The 17900-nt window shown below is 35.4% G+C and overlaps 1 protein-coding gene across 1 annotated transcript in view; it reads right to left on the bottom strand.

The window, feature by feature from the left end:
* LOC129726608 (uncharacterized) overlaps nucleotides 1-8987 on the bottom strand; it is a 143642-nt gene extending 134655 nt beyond the window's left edge. The window contains exon 1 of the mRNA XM_055683520.1: nucleotides 7885-8987. The gene's annotated coding sequence lies outside the window, so the exon portion shown is untranslated. The remainder of the gene's footprint in view (nucleotides 1-7884) is intronic.
* Nucleotides 8988-17900: the final 8913 nt, after the last annotated feature.

Raw genomic sequence — 17900 nt, 5'->3', positions numbered from 1 at the left:
AGATGGGCAGGTTCATCGCATTCTGCGTTGTTTTATTACTCGGCATTCGTAGTGTAGGGGAAAGTAGGTAAAGACGGACACCCTAAGGTTTAATCTAAATAATTACTTAGGTATTGCTATTTAGATCGCAGTAGTCATACAAATTGAAACTTAAGGTCATTTGTTTTCATAATCATTTTTGGTATTAGTAAACCTTCTTCAAGTTTTATGTGTTTTGGGTCTTCAAAAATGCTGTTTTTTGACATGGTTGGGAAAGACGGACACTTGGGGTGGGTAAGATGGACACTACGAAGGTAAAGGTGGACACTCACAAAAAAGATGTAGTACGTTAAGTATTCTTTTGAATTATGTGTTAAGTGATGGCCATACATTACTCTACGTTATTGGAGTCCATCTATACATCACGTGAACAGTTTAAGAGGATGGGTTTCGATGAAGGCGAAAATTCTTCGCCTATATGGCCTGTTCTAACTGCTAAGTGATTAATATCTGCTGGTTTCTCTCGCGGGTGTACTTTGTGAACATCTGTAGTACACAACAGATGCTACATGTGAAAATTCTTGGAAAATCCGTGTGTCCATCTTTTCCTACCTTAGTGTGTCCGTCTTGCCCGACCTGGTTGTAAATTTTTCAAACGATCGTAGCTCTTCATCGGAACATCGAAAATCTGCTGAATTTCACTAGAAAACCGAGGAAAGACTAATTAATCACTTTACTATTGTGAAGAAATGAAAACACGTAAGTTTCACGAGTTTTTCACTATTTTCCGTGGAATAAAAATTACATCAAATTGCGCGTTCGCGAAAATATTCTTTGTTTTACTTACAAATTTGGCAGTTTGCTTTCTGAAAACCGATAATGCAACTCAAAAGCATTAACACACTATAAAAAAGGTATTCACATCACTCAACTATCATAATACATTCTAGTTTTTGAAATATTAAAAGTGTCCATCTTACCCGCAGTGTCCGTCTTCACCTACTTTCCCCTAGATGTTCCGATGTTCCGCTTTCAATGCCATAAAAAGTTTGCCTATATTCTTGAGATGATACTTGTTCGGAGAGTGCCCTGTAATCAGACCCGTGAATGTGCTCTGGTCTTTCTAATTGAGCCCAAAAAAAACAAAGCTCGTCTGAAGATTTGGCTTTATGAATCTTTTCGATTGTAGTAGTTCGTGATATCACAGGTTGCTTTTTTCCATTCACTGGGCTAAACTTTTAAAGCACTCTGTATGACTCCACAAAAGGGTTCTGAACCAACAAAGTTAGCGGAAAACCTTTGTCTGGCTAGTGAGTCAGCTTTCTCGGTAATTTCTTTCCAGTCACGTATTCACGCATTCCATTTCCTCCGGGAATACTGTTGGCCAATGTACCATGAGGTAACATTTATTATTTCCCGGCCCTGACAATCCCACTCCTACGGAATCCTTCATTTTAGAACCGTCTGTACAAAAGCAAAGTGAGCCGTCCCGAATTCCTGGTACTCTTTGTTCCCAACTTTCTTGTTATGTTTCTAATGTTCTGTAGGGAATTTAGAAGTTTGGTTTCATTCCCACCCAATTCTCGTTGCTTCATATGAGGATATTTTTTTTGTGAATCTTTCGGTATTCTTAGGTGTCCTATTAGATATTTTTTATTCAGATTAGTATGCCGATTCAGACTCAGAGCGCTTTTTTCCGCTTGTAGTTAAACGAGCTGATGAAATGGACAAAAATCGATGCACAGACCAAAGTTTGGATTTTTTATCAGTGCCCAGTTCGTTTGGCAATTGTTAAGGCGAGGCAAGGTAAACAAAGTTCAATTTCCCAATTAAAACAAACTTCAAAACAAATTTTTCAAGCGTACCAGTACCGCCCAATTTTTCTACTCTTTTGAATACTCGTTTAACATATGCACAGGTTACAGGTAGTTCGAACATTATACCGCCTAATGTTGGTAGTTCGAAAATGACCGTTAATATGGGAGGTAAGCAAAACACTGTAGAAAATAAAATTACATTTATTACCCCAGCCAATATTGATACCGAAAATATTTTTTCTAATGTAAACTGCCCGTGGCCTATCACGGCAGGTAAACTTTCTTTTTTGCAACAGGCAATGTTCCATCTTATGAACGCCGTGTTGCAGGCAAAATCCATGTTTGAAGCAATTCAAATTGGAACAAATTTTACTCTCAATATCGTTTCAAACTTGAAATTTAGCAATGTTTTCAAATAAAACAATCAAAATTTTAAATTGGAATGCTCGCTCATTGAAGGCCAATGAGAATGAGCTTTTCAATTTTTAAACAGGAAATAATGTGCGCATTGCAATTTTACCTGAAACATTTTTGAAACCTAACATCAAATTTAAATATGATCCCAATTACGTGGTTCAGAGATATGATAGGATTCAGGGTTCCGGCGATGGAGTTGCAATTGTTATTCATCGCCGAATCAAGCATAGTTCTCTTCCCCATCTTGAGACGAAAGTTATCAAAACTTTGGGAATTGAAGTTCAAACTGAACTTGGGATTTTATTCATTGCCGCAGCATATTTACCATTCCAGTGCACACGCGAGCACAAAAATCATTTTAAACGTGATTTACAAAAACTCACCAGAAATCGTTCAAAACTTCTTATAATCGGCGATGTTAACGCTAAACATAGATCATGCAATAATTCTCAAAGTAATTCCATTGGCAAAATTTTATTCAACGATTGTTCTTTAGGATACTATTCTATTTTGTCACAGAATAGTCCTACTTGTTTTTCTTCTGTAAGGAATTAATCAACAATTGATTTGGTACTAACAGATCAAAGTCACGTATGTATCACACATACTGACTTTGATCCTGACCATCTTCCAATAACTTTTTCCATATCACATGAATCAATTCTAAACCGTATGAGCTCTGTTTTTAATTATCGCAAGGCTAATTGGGAAAGTTATAAAACTCAAATTGAAAATAATTTCAATAATGAGCTAGATTTGCAAAACGAAGTGAATATTGATTCCGCTTTGGAAGCATTGAAATGCGCAATTATTGATGCTAGGAATTATTCTGTTCCATAGGCTCAAGTGAAATTTGATTCACCAAAAATTGACAAAAATCTTCAATTTCTAATTCGCTTGACAAATGTCCGCAGACGTCACACGTCAATCATATTCAAAACCCTTTTGGAAGCAGTCGAAGATTCTTAAAAAACCTTTAAAGGTGGCGAACGTTTTCTTGTATCCAATGAACAAAAGGCTCAATGACTTGCTCAGCAGTTTGAGAGTGTTCACAATTCAAATTTGAATTTCGTGAGTACAATTGAAAATGAATTCACATGTCAATTTGATTTAATTTCTTCCCAGAAATTTTTACGTGCAGAAATAATTGAAACTAACTTGACTGAAATTAAATCGATTATTACAAATTTCAAAAATATGAAAGCATCTGGTGACGATGGAATCTTCAACATATTATTCAAACATCTCCCTGAGAGCACAATGGAATTTTTAGTAAAATTTTTCAATAGCTGCTTCAAAATTGCATATTTGCCCAAATTATGGAAAAATGCAAAAATAACTCCAATTTTAAAGCCGGATAAGAATCCAGCTGAGGTTTCAAGTTATCGACCAATCAGTTTGCTTTCTTAAATGAGTTTGAGAGAATTATTCTTAACAGAATGATGTCACACATCAACGAAAATTCAATTTTTGCAGATGAAAAGTTTGGATTTCGCCATGGGCATTCCACTACTCATCAATAGCTCAGAGTTACTAATATGATACAAGCTAACAAATCTGAAGGTTATTCCACTGGAGCTGCTCTTTTAGACATAGAAAAAGCATTCGACAATGTTTAGCATAAAGGTTTGATTGCGAAATTGCAAACTTTTAATTTTCCAATTTTCCTAATCAAAATTTTAAAAAATTATCTTGCTGATCGAACTCTGCAGGTTGTGTATCAGAATTCAAAATCTGATAGACTTCCTGTCAGAGCAGGTGTGCCTCAAGGTTCAGTCTTGGGTCCAGTTCTGTACACCATACTCACTTCAGATCTTTCTGATTTGTCTCCAGGATGCACAAAGTCAATGTTCTGTGATGACACAAGCATTTCCGTAAAAGGAAAAATAGTAGGAGGGTGGTATCCAAGAAACGACCGCATAGTCAACGTAGGACTACAATAGTTTTATATTTCCTTTCAAGGCTCTGTTTGACTTGGGCTAGTTTCACTTTTGGCACGGTTCATAGAAGACATAGAATTTTATGAGCATGTTAACATTCAATTCAGGTCAATTTGAACATTTTATCAGTAAACAGAATCAATCAGAAAAAAATTTAATCAGTTTCATGATACCAAAGACCAACGAAGATACCATATTTGAAAGTTATATGTCTGTTATTTATTTATTTATTTTATCAGTAACCGGGCTAAAGTGATGCACAACATTAGCCTCAGCAAATAATGTTCGCATAGTGTTGTTCAGTTACAAGTGAGGTTATGGAAAGTAATAATTTCTTGTCGGTGCTAATACAAAACAATTTTTAATTGAAAAAATAGAAATACAAATGTCGGAATTCTAACATCAAGATACAATGAATTTGGTTTTCTTCTATACCGCTTCCGCGGGATGCAACTAGGATTGAACTTAATTCATTTATCTAGCAAAATATAATCATCAGTACAGCTCGTTCAACTACCTATTCAAAGATCTGTATGGAGTATTTTGGTTTTCTAACAAAGCAAAGCCTTGGTGCTACATTCCGATTCGGAACTCGACCTTCTGTTTAATATTACACAAACTTCGCAGCCAACTGTAAAGTGTATAGTACAATTGCGAGGCTAGCGCTACGATCATACTGACACTAACAGTCTTCTCCCGAGCCGAGACTCAAACCTACGACGACTGGCTTGTTAGGCCAGCATCGTACTTCGGGACTAGCTAGGAGAGTGGTTTTCTATTGTCTCTTGAATACCCTATATTTAGTTATTTTAATAAATCTGAGAGAACAGGGTGTAGAGTTCAAAAATAAACACACATTTTATCTGTACAATTCACCAAATTTTTATACCCTGCTATCTGCCCCTACCAACACGTACAGAATTTTGTTGTCCCCGGTGGCGCAGCGTATTTTGCGGCACCCGAGTAATCATATTGAATTATGACATTTGCTACTATACGAAACAAGAAGAAGAAGACAATATAATAGGCAATTCGATTGTGTTCCAGGTCGCATTACCCCAGCACACAGCACTGTCTGTCGCAGCGGCAATGTAGTTTTCACTTGGCTTGACTGCACACAAATGAATATCGAGTTCTTCTGCACTGATAAAAGTCGGGTGACCAGCGCTCTATTCATACATTGCTCGGTGCAGTACTGTTGCCTGTGCCAGCGTGTTTTCCTCCAAGACTTCAGTTTTAAAAACATTCTAACAGCGGATCGTTAAACCGTCTGATAGAGGAGGTTTTCAGGAACTTCCCGAAAAAGCTTCACCTTCGAGACATCAAAATAGTCCAGGCTCATGGGAGCAAACATTAGTTGACCTATTGAGACGGGCAGATTTTGTCAATTTTTCTTTGCCTCTGCTATACAGGATATTACAGCGGGCAGTTGATGTCTACTCGTGAAGTCTGTGCCAGGATTGGAAGCATGTGATTGGTACATTGTTCATGAAAATTAGACCTTGGAACTTTTATTCAATTTTCACTGTTTAACATTGAAGTGATCATGATAACTGAAGAATCACAAGATTGTCCATCATATTATCAATCCAACGACATATTGCTTATTGTGATCCATCATGTGGTTACATCAGTATTAACGTTTGCAATCTTTCATTCCGACGTTACACCTTGGGTTTTATTTTTCGCAGAATGTATGTCGATATAGTGCGGTTAGACATAGTCCTACGTCAAAAAAAAAAACATACAGTTATCTGAAATATTTCGTATGTTGAATTTCCTGACTAGCTGAGGACTATTTCAGTCTTTTTCCTTGGATTGTTGTTTGCAAAGGGAATTCCGAGTCGATTGTATTTATTCTTTGATATAAATTTTATTAATGTACAACCTATCAAAAATTGCGAATGAGTAAATACTTGAGTTTATTTTTAAACTTTACTGAGAAAGGATCCTATTGCCTATTGAATCTGCTCTAATATTTGAGTGGATTTATAAGTTGGATTATCTTGAACTAATTAGCCAAAATGATTCAAAACTTCTGCAATAGTCGAGCAATTCATACTCTTTACATACCAAAAACAGACCAAATCGTCTCCCATGCTCGACAAAATGGAGCTTCTTTCGGAAATAAGAATAATATAATACGTAAACCATTGTGGGCACTTTTGCTCCAACTGATTGGTAACGCTCATTTATGAATAGCGGATTTTTGAGTTATTGAAATGAGGAAGAATTCAAGGAACTTCGATTTTTCTCAATTTTATTTTCAAAAAACAAGTAAGTTAATTTAACACAGTCTCAACCTCCATAAAACTTGGTAGAATTATGAGCTGGTGCTGCTAATCATATCAAATGGTTTGTGCGATATTCGACAAAGATGCTATTCTGATACTGCTGGAAAGGAATCTTTGACAACGTGATCTTGTGATCTTAAAACAATGGGAAAGACATAAAAAAAAACTACTGCCATAATTGAATATTTTGTGCATTGAAAATTATGATATGTTAGGTACTTTCTGTTATTTTCCTACAAGATGATCCCTACTGTGATTAAATGATAAGGAGTCGGTTTTACATTATTGAGTAGAATATATGACTCTAGCCAACATTCGTTCCGCTATAACTGAAATAGGATCTCAACTGAAGCAGCTTGTGAGTAACGGGATATTTATAGGAAAGCTTCTGAATCTATTTTCCTACTGAAAGCTTCTGGTTTGATACGGTTTTTCTCAAACCTCTTGAGAGACAGAATGCGTCACTACTGTTATCACCATAAAACTTTAAGGTTAAACCAAGTATGAGAGTATGAATCTAAGTGCACAAGCGCAGGTTTTATTTTTTCATAACATTTCTTTACAACATACTTCAAAGCGACATTACTTTTATGCAATATCTTTGTAATGAAAACTACTGAGATTCTGAATAAAAAGTACCTAATTTCTAATAGCCGTAAAATTGCACAGAATGGTTACGGACTAATGTGAAATTTACTCTTTTGCCGTGAGAGCCTTTCAAGTTATCTGTTTAGCAGGAGAAGGACAACTAACATAAATTGCATTGAAAGTCGCACACAAACGTTTTCGATGTTCATAAAATGTACCTCAATTGACTGAGGAAAGACGTAGTCCTACGGTAAAAGTATTCCGGTAAAACGATAAACGGTAAAAGTATTCCGACGTGGTGCGGATTCATAAATTCCCTCCGCAACTAGAATCAAGAGTTGACTAATACCAACCCACAGAGCAGTAAGCGACAGCAAAAAAGTGTTTATTTGTCTTTGAAACTGAAATAACTCCAAAAGTGCTTCATAAATAATTTGGATTACTTTCGTTCTTTTAGAACGATTGCTGAGCGAACTCTACTAAATAACGATTTTATAATATTACACAAAATTATACTTCGAATAATCAGAGGATGGAACAATGAATTTACTACGCAAACCAGTCAAAGAGACATTCACTCTACAACACGAGTAAAGGCGAATCGGTTAATGGCGCTTTAAACTCGATGTCTGAGTATTTCTATTTATTTTTCTTTCGCTATTTTTACTTTCTTGGGCTACTGAATTTGTTTTACCCTTCGGAATTGAGAACCCATATTTAACGAAATTTAACCATCCCAAAGTGACTATTTCCAAGACGCTTGCGAGCGAAAATAGATCATCACAAATTCGATTGCCTCGAGTCCCTTATCAATCAGTCGGAAAAAGAAACGAGCTCATTTTGACCTACCTGGACATTCGAGTCTGTTTCGAACGATTTCGGTGCTTGTCTTTTGTTGACGTATTCGACAGTTGGACAGCTTCCGCCCTCGAGGGCCAATAAGTCCTCTCGGCTCGGTTCTCCGTTTATTGCGAGAATGGCGAAAATGTGCGACCTGTTTTTAATCCTCTGATCGACTTTCACGTGTAATAATAGTTTGCTAATCCTTTGATAATGCGCTGTAAACTCTGTTTGTATGGAGTTTTCCCGTGAAAGGCATCACAAAGCCGGTAAACATACTCATACACACTCAAAACAATACAATTCAGTAAATGCAGTCAATTAACAACACGAATACACCGCTATTATACTCTGCGAGTAAAGCTGTAACACTTGAGGCTATATTTTGCGGATTTTCCACGAGCTTTACCGCTGCAAAGCTTATTCTCCTATATCACACGTTTACCGATTATCGCGGATTTTATATCTGCTGCGATTATTCTCTTGCTCGTGCAATTTCACCTTTCACCAAGCCGCTAAAACTCCACTCCGCTCATTTGTTTGTGGAATCGCACTGCGGTAGCACAGCTGTTAAAATTATATTTTCCTGCGTGGTTTTGGTATGAAAATTGGTCACGACACTGATTTCACGTCAAGTCGGCTGCTTTCACCACCCACACTTGGGCCACACTTTATGCAATACAACGCCCAGTGATTGATTTTTTTCCTCTCGCAATAAACGCCCTCCACCCACTGGACTGACCGAGTGATGTGCTGTGTTGACGTTTGGACACACAGGCGTCAGCTTTTCCGCCCGAAAGCGCTTCCGTAATCTGAAACACAGTGGCGCCTAGTGCTAAATCAACACAAATTAACTAATTACACATTAACAACAATGGGTCTCCAGCGGTGACCACAGCAAAGTATCCTTATTTATGGCGTGCTGTAGGAGAGCAGTTCTCTTCTTGAACAAGCGTTTAGCCTTTTTCCATTTGCACTCTTCGGTGAAGTAATATTAGACATTGTTTTTTTCCTCTTTTGCACACATATGTGTTACTTAACAGTTACTGCTATGTAGGGATTCACAGCGCACCGCGGATAAAACGGAGACACGTTGGCGTCACTTTCGACAGACGCTAGAAGACTGGTGTACCGCCAACGGTGCCGCTGAACACCATAACCAGCATCAACCCATGTGTAGTTAGAACTCTTCTGCTCTTCTTCGATTCTCTTTCTCCAACGAATCAATCGGTGGAAACAGCGCCATCCAGCCAAAAGCGGAAAATCCGCTAACTAATGTCGTGCTCATCCTCTGACTCTCTTTATGGGTGGGAAACACAGAAAAGAGACGGAGAGAGAACGAGGAGTGATTTGGGGCTGCCTAAACAGTAGCATTCCGGACAGTGAGAATGACAATGCAAGGACAATCCAGAGCATTCCCGAACGAGGGAAAACGTCGTCTGTTGTTTTGCCGAAAATATGCCATTCATGCTGAACTGCCTAACCTTGTCGGAATGCTGCATGATTTTTGGCCGGGAGAAATCAATGTTAATTCCAGTGCACAGCGAAATGCTGCGGTGACTAGGATGAAACGTGTTGTGAAAATGTGACACGAATAGTTTCCAGGATTACATACGCAGATCCCTGCTGGATTATGAAAGTATTGCTAAATGATTAGTGGTTCTGTGTAATAGGATGAAATCGCATATGATAATAGAAGTACAAGATATGCAGCAATGTAAATTTTGTCCTTCTGCTTTCAATTTTGATTTCTTGTAAATGATTATACTCACCATGAATTTGGATTTTTTTCTAACTTTCTTAGAAAAATTGTCTCCCATTTTTTGAGAAAACTTGTTATTTTTCTTTTCAACTTTTTTTCTAACACTTTCTGCGTTTTTATTTTACATCGGAGAAATGATTATACCGAATACTTGTTGGTTTCATCTTTTTCAGGATTTTGTGTCTAATATTTCAATTTTTTTATTATTTATTTCTATTTAGTGTTTTCCTATATCTGTTTCTTTTTGTGATACTTGGCCCGAAAATGTAACTTTCTCTCATTTTTTTTTTGATTGCTCTGTATCTTTTCTACTTTCCCATATTTCCTTTTTGTGTCCTTTTGTTCTCTACAGATTCTTCTTTTAACCCTTTCTCATTTTCCGATGTTTCTCTTCTGGTTTGCTTACACATATTCCTATTTCCTCATTTTTTCCGTTTTTCAAATTCTTTGCTGATTCCCCTTTCTAATTTCTCTTTCGGATTTTACTCTCGCACTAATTTTTTATTTCTCACTTCTATGTTCCATTCCTCTTTCCCTATCTCGCTTCACCATATCCTTTTACCATTTACCCCATTTATTGCCTTCTTCCATTTCACTTTCTCTTGTTCCTCCTCCTTCTCCCTTTATCATTTTACATTGTCATCCTCTCTTTCCGATTAACTTTTCTCTATCACTATGCTATTGTGTCTTCCTCTTTTTGATCTCGCACATCCTTTTTCAATTCACTTTTTAGTTTTTTAGTGTTCAGTCTAGATTATACATTCAAACTTTTCATTTCCATCTCCGTTTTTCAATTACTGTATGCTTTTCCATTTTCGTTTCCAATTTCATTCTCCTTTCCCACTTTACTTTCTTGTTTCACTTTCCCATTACCGTTTCTCGTTTTCTCATTCTATTTATTATGATACTGTTACATATCACTGTTTTTTACATCTATTTTTCCTAATTCTCTTTCCTATTTTATTTCTGATTTTTTCTTGCTTTCTTCTCCTTTTAATTTTCTTTTCCTATTCCTTCGCTTCTCGTTCCAATTTCAAATGGTAATTTTTTTCCTATTCTTCTATTCTTTTTTCATCTTATTTCTTTTAGTCATTTAGTTTTCACATTCCTGTTTCACATTTTTGTTTTATTTATTTTTTTCATTCAGTTTTAGTAGTTTTCTTTTATTGTTTGCTCTTCCATTTCCAATTTCGGATTCAATATTCTTTTTCAATTTATTTTCCTACTTTTTCAGTTTATATAATTCTATTTTTTAACTTCCGTAAAAAACAACAAAATATTGTTTCTCAATCCTTTTATCATTACGAATTTGCTTTGTATTTTTCTATTTCCCTATCTCATATCGTTTTTGATTTTTTTCATTCTCATCTTCCGTTCTCATTCTACTTTCGTTTATTAAGAAAAAATCTGCTTTTTCAATTTCCCAGCTATTTCCTTTTCCCGATTTATTTTTCATTATTCTTTCTAATTTTGATTTCTTAATTATCTCTTCAAATTCCTTTTCAATTTTTCTATCTTTATTATAATTTTTTTATTTTATCAAAAACAAATTCGAGCACATCACATTTTTTCGATTTTTCGCTTTGACGGTATTTTCTTTATTTGTCTTATATTTCATTTTCGTCTTTTAAATTTTTTTTATTCCCATTCTAATTTACATTCTTTCTAAATTTCGTTATTCAATTTCTTATTCCTATTCCCATTTCAATTTCGCATTTCCCTTTTCAATGGTATTTCTCTTCTGTTTTTTTTTTTTAATTTTTCTTTCCGAATATCTCTATTTCGCTTCCATAAAAATTCTCTCGTTTTTTCCATTTCCGTTTACCGATTACACAAATTTTTCTATATTTTTTCTATCATTTTTCACCCTCATATTCGTTACTCAACTTATTATTCCCATTTTTCTTTAATATTTCCCTTCTCTTTAGCTGTTTTTCAGTTGATTTTTTCATATCACTTTACATTTGTTTTCTATCTCTGTTTCGCTTTTCTCTTTTACTTCTTCCCAACTTGTCTTTTCTCATTTCCGTTTTCCGATTTTTTTTTCTATTTCTCGTGTTCTCTTTTAAATCTCCGTTCCATAACATTGCATTTCCTGTGTCCTGTTGCTCCATTTTCCTCCACTGTGTTATTGCATTTCCTTTTTCACATTTTCTTGTTCAATTTTCTTCTCTCACTCTCATTTATAAGTTGTCAGTTTTTTATCCTTCATTTTATATTGTCTTCCGATTGGATCAATTTTCATTTTTTTCTCCCATTTCTACCTGTTTCTGTCTCCAATTTCTTTTTTACAGTTTGCTATCAATTGCCATTATCAATTTCCCCTGCCCATTCCGTTGCATCATTTTTTTGCACATTCCTCTTTCCTATTTCCTCCTCTCATTTTCCTTTCCAATTTCATTCTACATTAAATTTCCTATTTCCATTGCTAAATCTCCTTTTCACACTGTCGGCTAAAATTCAATTTTTTTTGATTCTATTTTCTTCTTTATTTTCCCATTTCACATTAAAACATCTTTCTATTCTATTTTTTCTATTTTGAAGTTACTTAATATTTCCTTTTCCTATTATCTTCTATCATTTTTGTTTAATTTTTGTATTTCATTTTCCTATTTTGGTTTCCCTAATTTCATTCTCTTGTCTTTATTAAATTTTTCATTTCTGTCTGTGTATCTTGGTTAGCTTTTTCATATCCTTTTCTTATTTTATTTTTTCGTTCCTTTCTGTTATTCTCATTCTTCTCTTATTTCTCTCTCCCGGATTCCAATTTCTTCATCGAATTGCCTTTCTCGACTTTCCTGTGATATTTTCCTTCTACTTTAAATTTTTTTTCGTATTTTTCCTCTTTTTGTTTTCACTTCTCATCATTCCTCTTTTCCTTTTCATCCTTTTTCTGTATTCCTTATTTCTTTCCCAATTCTCATTTCACTTCTTCATTTGCGTCTACCCCTTCACCAATTTCCAAAGCCCATTTCGGCCTACCGTTTTGACTTTAATTTTCTCTTTCTAATTTCTTATTACTCTCTCTGTTTCCTAAAGTTTTTTTTAAGACCCTGACCTTACTTTATTTTCCTATTTTCCCCTCTTATTCTCTTCTCCATTTTCCCTCTCATATAACAATCTCCATGATTCTTCGTTTTTGCACGATTTTCTCTAGATTTCCCGTTTCCCATCCCTTATTTTCATTTTACCTTTCTATGACCTCTTTTTAATTTTTTTTGCATTCTTTTCGCATTTTCGTTTTTCATACCCGTTTTCATTTTTTTCTCATTTTTTACACCTTTTTTCCATTTTCCATTTTATTTTATCTATGGAATTTCTCATTTATATCTCTGTTTCTTCACTACCTTTTTCGTTTCCAGTCCTTATTTTTTATTCAATTCTTTCTAAATATTCTCTTTTCATTTCTCCCTACATAACAATCTCTCTCATGGCATTTCCTTTTCCATCCCTTATTTCTATTTTACTTTTCTACGATCGTTCACTTTTCCTTATTTTATTTGCTTTTCATATTTCAGTATTCTATTTTTGTTTTTAGTTTTTTTCCATTTCTCTGTTTTCCATTTTTCTTTTCCAGTATTCCTCATTTTTCTTTTCGTATTTCTTTGCCGATTTTAATTTTCCTTCTTTGATTGCTCTTACACTTTCTGTTTCTCCCGTTTTATATCATTTAATTTTTTTACTTTCTTCTTCTATTTAAGTTTCTTATTCTGAATGCATTTTTCTTTATCTAATTTCTCGCTTTTATTTTTGTTTATAGATCCTCTTTTTCGTATCCCGTCCTTTTTTTTTTCACTGTTTCCCCTTATTTTATTTTCTTACTTCACAAACTCTCCTCCGGATTCCCCGTTTTAATCCTTCATTTTCATTTTACTTTTCTATGATCATTTATTTTTCGTCTTTTTATTTGCTTTTCGTATTAACGTTTTTCTTTTTATTTTTTAATATTTCTCTTTTCATTTTCATATTCCTTTCCTAATATTCTTTATTTCTGTTTTGTATTTCTTTTCTAATTTTATCTTTCCTTTCTTTATTTGCTTGAACACTCTCTTTTTCTTTTTAATTCTCTGATTATGGAGATTTCTCATTCCCATTTCGTTTACTGTTTCATATATCGTTTTTTTTGCTCCCATTTCTCTTCTACATATACAAAAATATCCCAAAAACGATAACTTATGTAATGATTTGTGAAGATAGATTTTACCATGTTTCTGCTCATTATTTTGTCTGTCTTATTTTTTTTGTACACTCTTTGAAAAAATATATAAGAATTGTTTTTTTTTTCGTTTTTTCCGAAAGCGTTTGAATTTTTCACGGTATTTCATACTTGAAATAACTCATTTGTTTATTATAATACGTTTTGTTGTGAAGGTGATTTTCTGGAGCAAAAATGAAATATTTCCATCACATATGATAATATGGTTGGTTCTTCATTGAATTTTTGTCAATACTATAAGTTTATTATTCGTTCTACATCTCAAGCACCCAGTGAAATAGCAATTATTTCTTATTAGTCGTGGTGATTACAATGGAACATTCATTATTACCAGCAAAGTGATGGTACTTTCAAATGTGTTTCCTGCAGTCCAAAGAATAGCGTCTTCCATGATATGTTATTAATTGCTAGACACGAAATCGGCATAAAATGCTAACCAACAATTTAATTGTAATACTCCATGTTTGTGCGTATGGGTTTTCCCTTTTTGCTCCCTACAAGGTTACTCTACTCTGTGCCAGGACCACTTGTTATAATTTGTTCTAGCGAAGAGTCCTCATTACGTTCCACGAGCCAGCGACGCTGTTCCAACTTGTTCTACGAAGAAGCCCCATCGTGATAATATACAATTCAGCGTGGAGGGTGTGGATAGGCCAAATAACTGGTGAAATTTATGTTATTGAAGCTTTGGGACAATACCGGAATGTCTTTTGGCATTGCTGGCGTGGAAAAAAGTCGCTGCTATCTGGAAAATTAAGCTACAAAGATGACTATCCAGATGTCATTGATTTTTTTCTCTCTTCGTTGCTGTCATCAGTGCCTTCCCATCGTAGACTGTTTGTGTTGTGGGCCTGTGAAAACGAACGAGACAAGAGAATCCTCCAACTAAAGAATGGAATGCCGGTTCGCGATTGAGTGAATCCTTTTCTACGCGTCGTGGCGCCAACTTCCGGTACAAAGTGCTATTGGGAGCTGGGGGCGCTGCAATAGTACCATGCCTAACGACCGTTGCGCCCGAATGTGAGGAAGAAGAGTAATGGTTATTTATTTATCTTGCATTTAATTTTAGTTTAAAAATGCTATAAATCACGTTACCCACGTTCGACGAGCGTGGAAAATGGGCTGCGAATCGCACGAAGAGCGAAGCACCCTAAAAACAGGAGCCGAATTTGGTGGCGTACGAAGGGAAGGATAGGAATAATTCATCTTAATATACTTTGCCATGCAACACAGGGATACACGGGCGGAATTCGGACTAAAAGATTACTTTCAAGCTCGGCTGGAATGCACGTTTTGCCGAATGCTGCCTCTTTTGGAAGCGAAAGCGAAATTAGAATTATCGTCTGCTTCGCGGAAATGCAAATTAGTTAAAGTGCCCGTTCATTTGATTGGCTAGGCACTTTTCTGGAAATTCCAATTGTTGACATTGAGTGCTATATTTTCCGTAGGTAGATAAAGATGATTGAGATGATGTCTTTGACCGTAAGGTCAACGATGAACTTCACCGGCAACAAAGTTTCTTTAAGCTTCCAACCGCTTAAAAGTTATTTAAAATTCTATTTATCATCCTAACTGAGCCGATTAATCTTCGCTGCGAAGTGTGTACCTACGTATAGTACCAATCGACCACAATAAATACTATCCTAGAAATAGTAACATCAGGCACGTTAGCATTAGATACCGGCAATAGACTGAGTGCGCCACTAGCACACACACAGCAATGACTAATGGCTCCGCAATCCAGGATCCTTTACCGGAATTTCTAGTTTGTAACGACGTGCCATTCTTCATACCTTTCTTACAAGCAAATTGTGCGTGTACAATTTATCTTCCATACCATAGGGCATCAAGTTCACCCTGTGGAACTTCGTCGCTTTCCTGTTCGCTGTAAGTCATATGTTGCGACAAGCAAGCAAATGCTCGAAGCGGCTCCAATGAGAATTACAGCATAAGTAACATTACCACTGGTGAGCAGGCAGCACCTACCGGGAAGACTCTTTGCAGTTCGGGGGCTTCGATAGTTCGAAAGGATTTACACCCGACTAGCGGCAAGGGAAACCCTAACTATGGTGAAACCACGTATGCACAGTTCGAGAGCTCGGGTATTTCATCGGAAATGTTCGATGCGAAATAATGTTTTCTACTGCAGGATGGTAGCAACAGCAGAAATGGTTGTGGTGAAACGAAAGGGCTGTTACAGCTAAGTTTGTCCTATAAGCCAGTTTACTGGCAGTAGCTTTGGGACATCGTGAACAAGCTTCGTTGCGTAATATTTGAATTTACTATTAACGATACAGCGTGATTAAAACATCAAAATTATCATATCATTTACAATCGCAGTTTATTGGGTTAGTAATAAGTTCAATTTTATCTTCTCTCCAACATTCTGGGGTAGCAAGTTATTGTAATATTGCAATGATGTTTATCATCGTTGGCGTCCAAATTGGGATTGGAAACTTACACCGATTGCTAAATACTTTTTTCTTATGTTTTGTTGATTTAGCTCTGCCGAAAATATTGGTGAGCTTTGATTTTAACTCTTTCTATGTAGAATAATTCAATGTTATGTATTCTACTATATTCTTGCTGAATTATTTACTGAGAATATGTTGACGAGATTGTTATGATAATATTACCTACAATCCCACTGTACCCTGATATAGATAGTTATGACATCATGATGGATTTGTGTAGATAATCAATATCAGTGATTTTGTTCAATGCAATTGACAAGGATCACGAATTGATAAAAAAGTAAAGCTGAGTTTGACAGTCCATCAATTTCAATTTTTCAATATTTAATTCATTCAATTTTATCGTACACTAGGAAGGGATCAAAAACTCTTAAGCAGAGAAATTACGTAGCCGCTTGGTTACAGAGTCCATCATGAGAAGCGGATGGTCATGGGTTCCAATTGTAATAGAACCGGACTATTTGATGTCATGAACTTTTTTAACTGTTTGATTAAAAGGATTATTCCAAGAGAAATGAATGAGACACTCTAATGAAATATTATATATCAAGTGTGGATCTACTATGATATAAGAGATTTTTTTTTTTTTTCTTCACATAACATTTATTTGACACGGCACAAATACAATTTAATGTTTAACGGCGCCAATTATATCTGATGACTTAAAAACTAAAGCAAATTTTTTATCCTCGCTGCCGACTACGAGCTGAAATTAAGTCTAACTTAAAACTAGCATGGGATTTCCAATCAGTGTTTTGTTGTTCAATGGTCGTCTGATAATCGTCGAATGGCATGTATGGATTCGTTCTGCTGAGCCACGATGTCGTGAGTTGGGACAGAGGCTCGTAGTCCTTGGGATATATAAGAGATTTCTCAATACTAATATCTGAATTATTTGATTTATACTCTTGTTATTTTTTTATTTGCACACATTTTTGACAAAACGAACCACCCTGATGGTATAAAAGTAACCCTCCTAATGAAATATTCCATAAAATAAGCTAACATTGTCCAACGATGGCATAGGGTGTGTTTCGACACTATTGGAATAAAATATATATGTCAGCCAGAAATTCCTTTTTTTGATACAAACGAGATGTCATGTGGATGTTGAAAAATAAATATTGCTTTATAAAAGTTTGTAGCAAAATTTTCCTTGGTGTATTCGCTGCTCGCTCAAAAGCTTTTGCACTGGGATACAACTTGTCCTGAGAAATAAGCGGAATTAAACACCTGAGATGTTACGAGTTTCCGCATCCGCATCCGTAAATGCGGAACATCCGCATGAAAATCGACATCGTATTCACATCTGCATCCGTAATTCGCGTAAAAGTTGTTTAAAGAAACAACTTTGTTGAAGACAACGTATTTCTATCTGTTTATTAAAATTGACTTATGATAGTTCTTTATAGATTGCCCCTAAAAATCATTTTTTTCTATTTAGCTTTTTATAGTGATTTTCTACGATTTTACAATATTCCACATAGCAAAACAAACAGTTTTTCCGAAGAAAGTTTATTTTTATCTCACATGTTTTTTTGTTGTTTACGATTTTTACTAGAAGAATGCGCTA

This window comes from Wyeomyia smithii, chromosome 3 (genome assembly GCF_029784165.1).
Source record: "Wyeomyia smithii strain HCP4-BCI-WySm-NY-G18 chromosome 3, ASM2978416v1, whole genome shotgun sequence".
NCBI classification, from domain to species: Eukaryota; Metazoa; Arthropoda; class Insecta; order Diptera; family Culicidae; genus Wyeomyia; species Wyeomyia smithii.
Note: the sequence above shows the minus strand (reverse complement) of the source record. Positions and strands in the feature narration are given on the sequence as shown.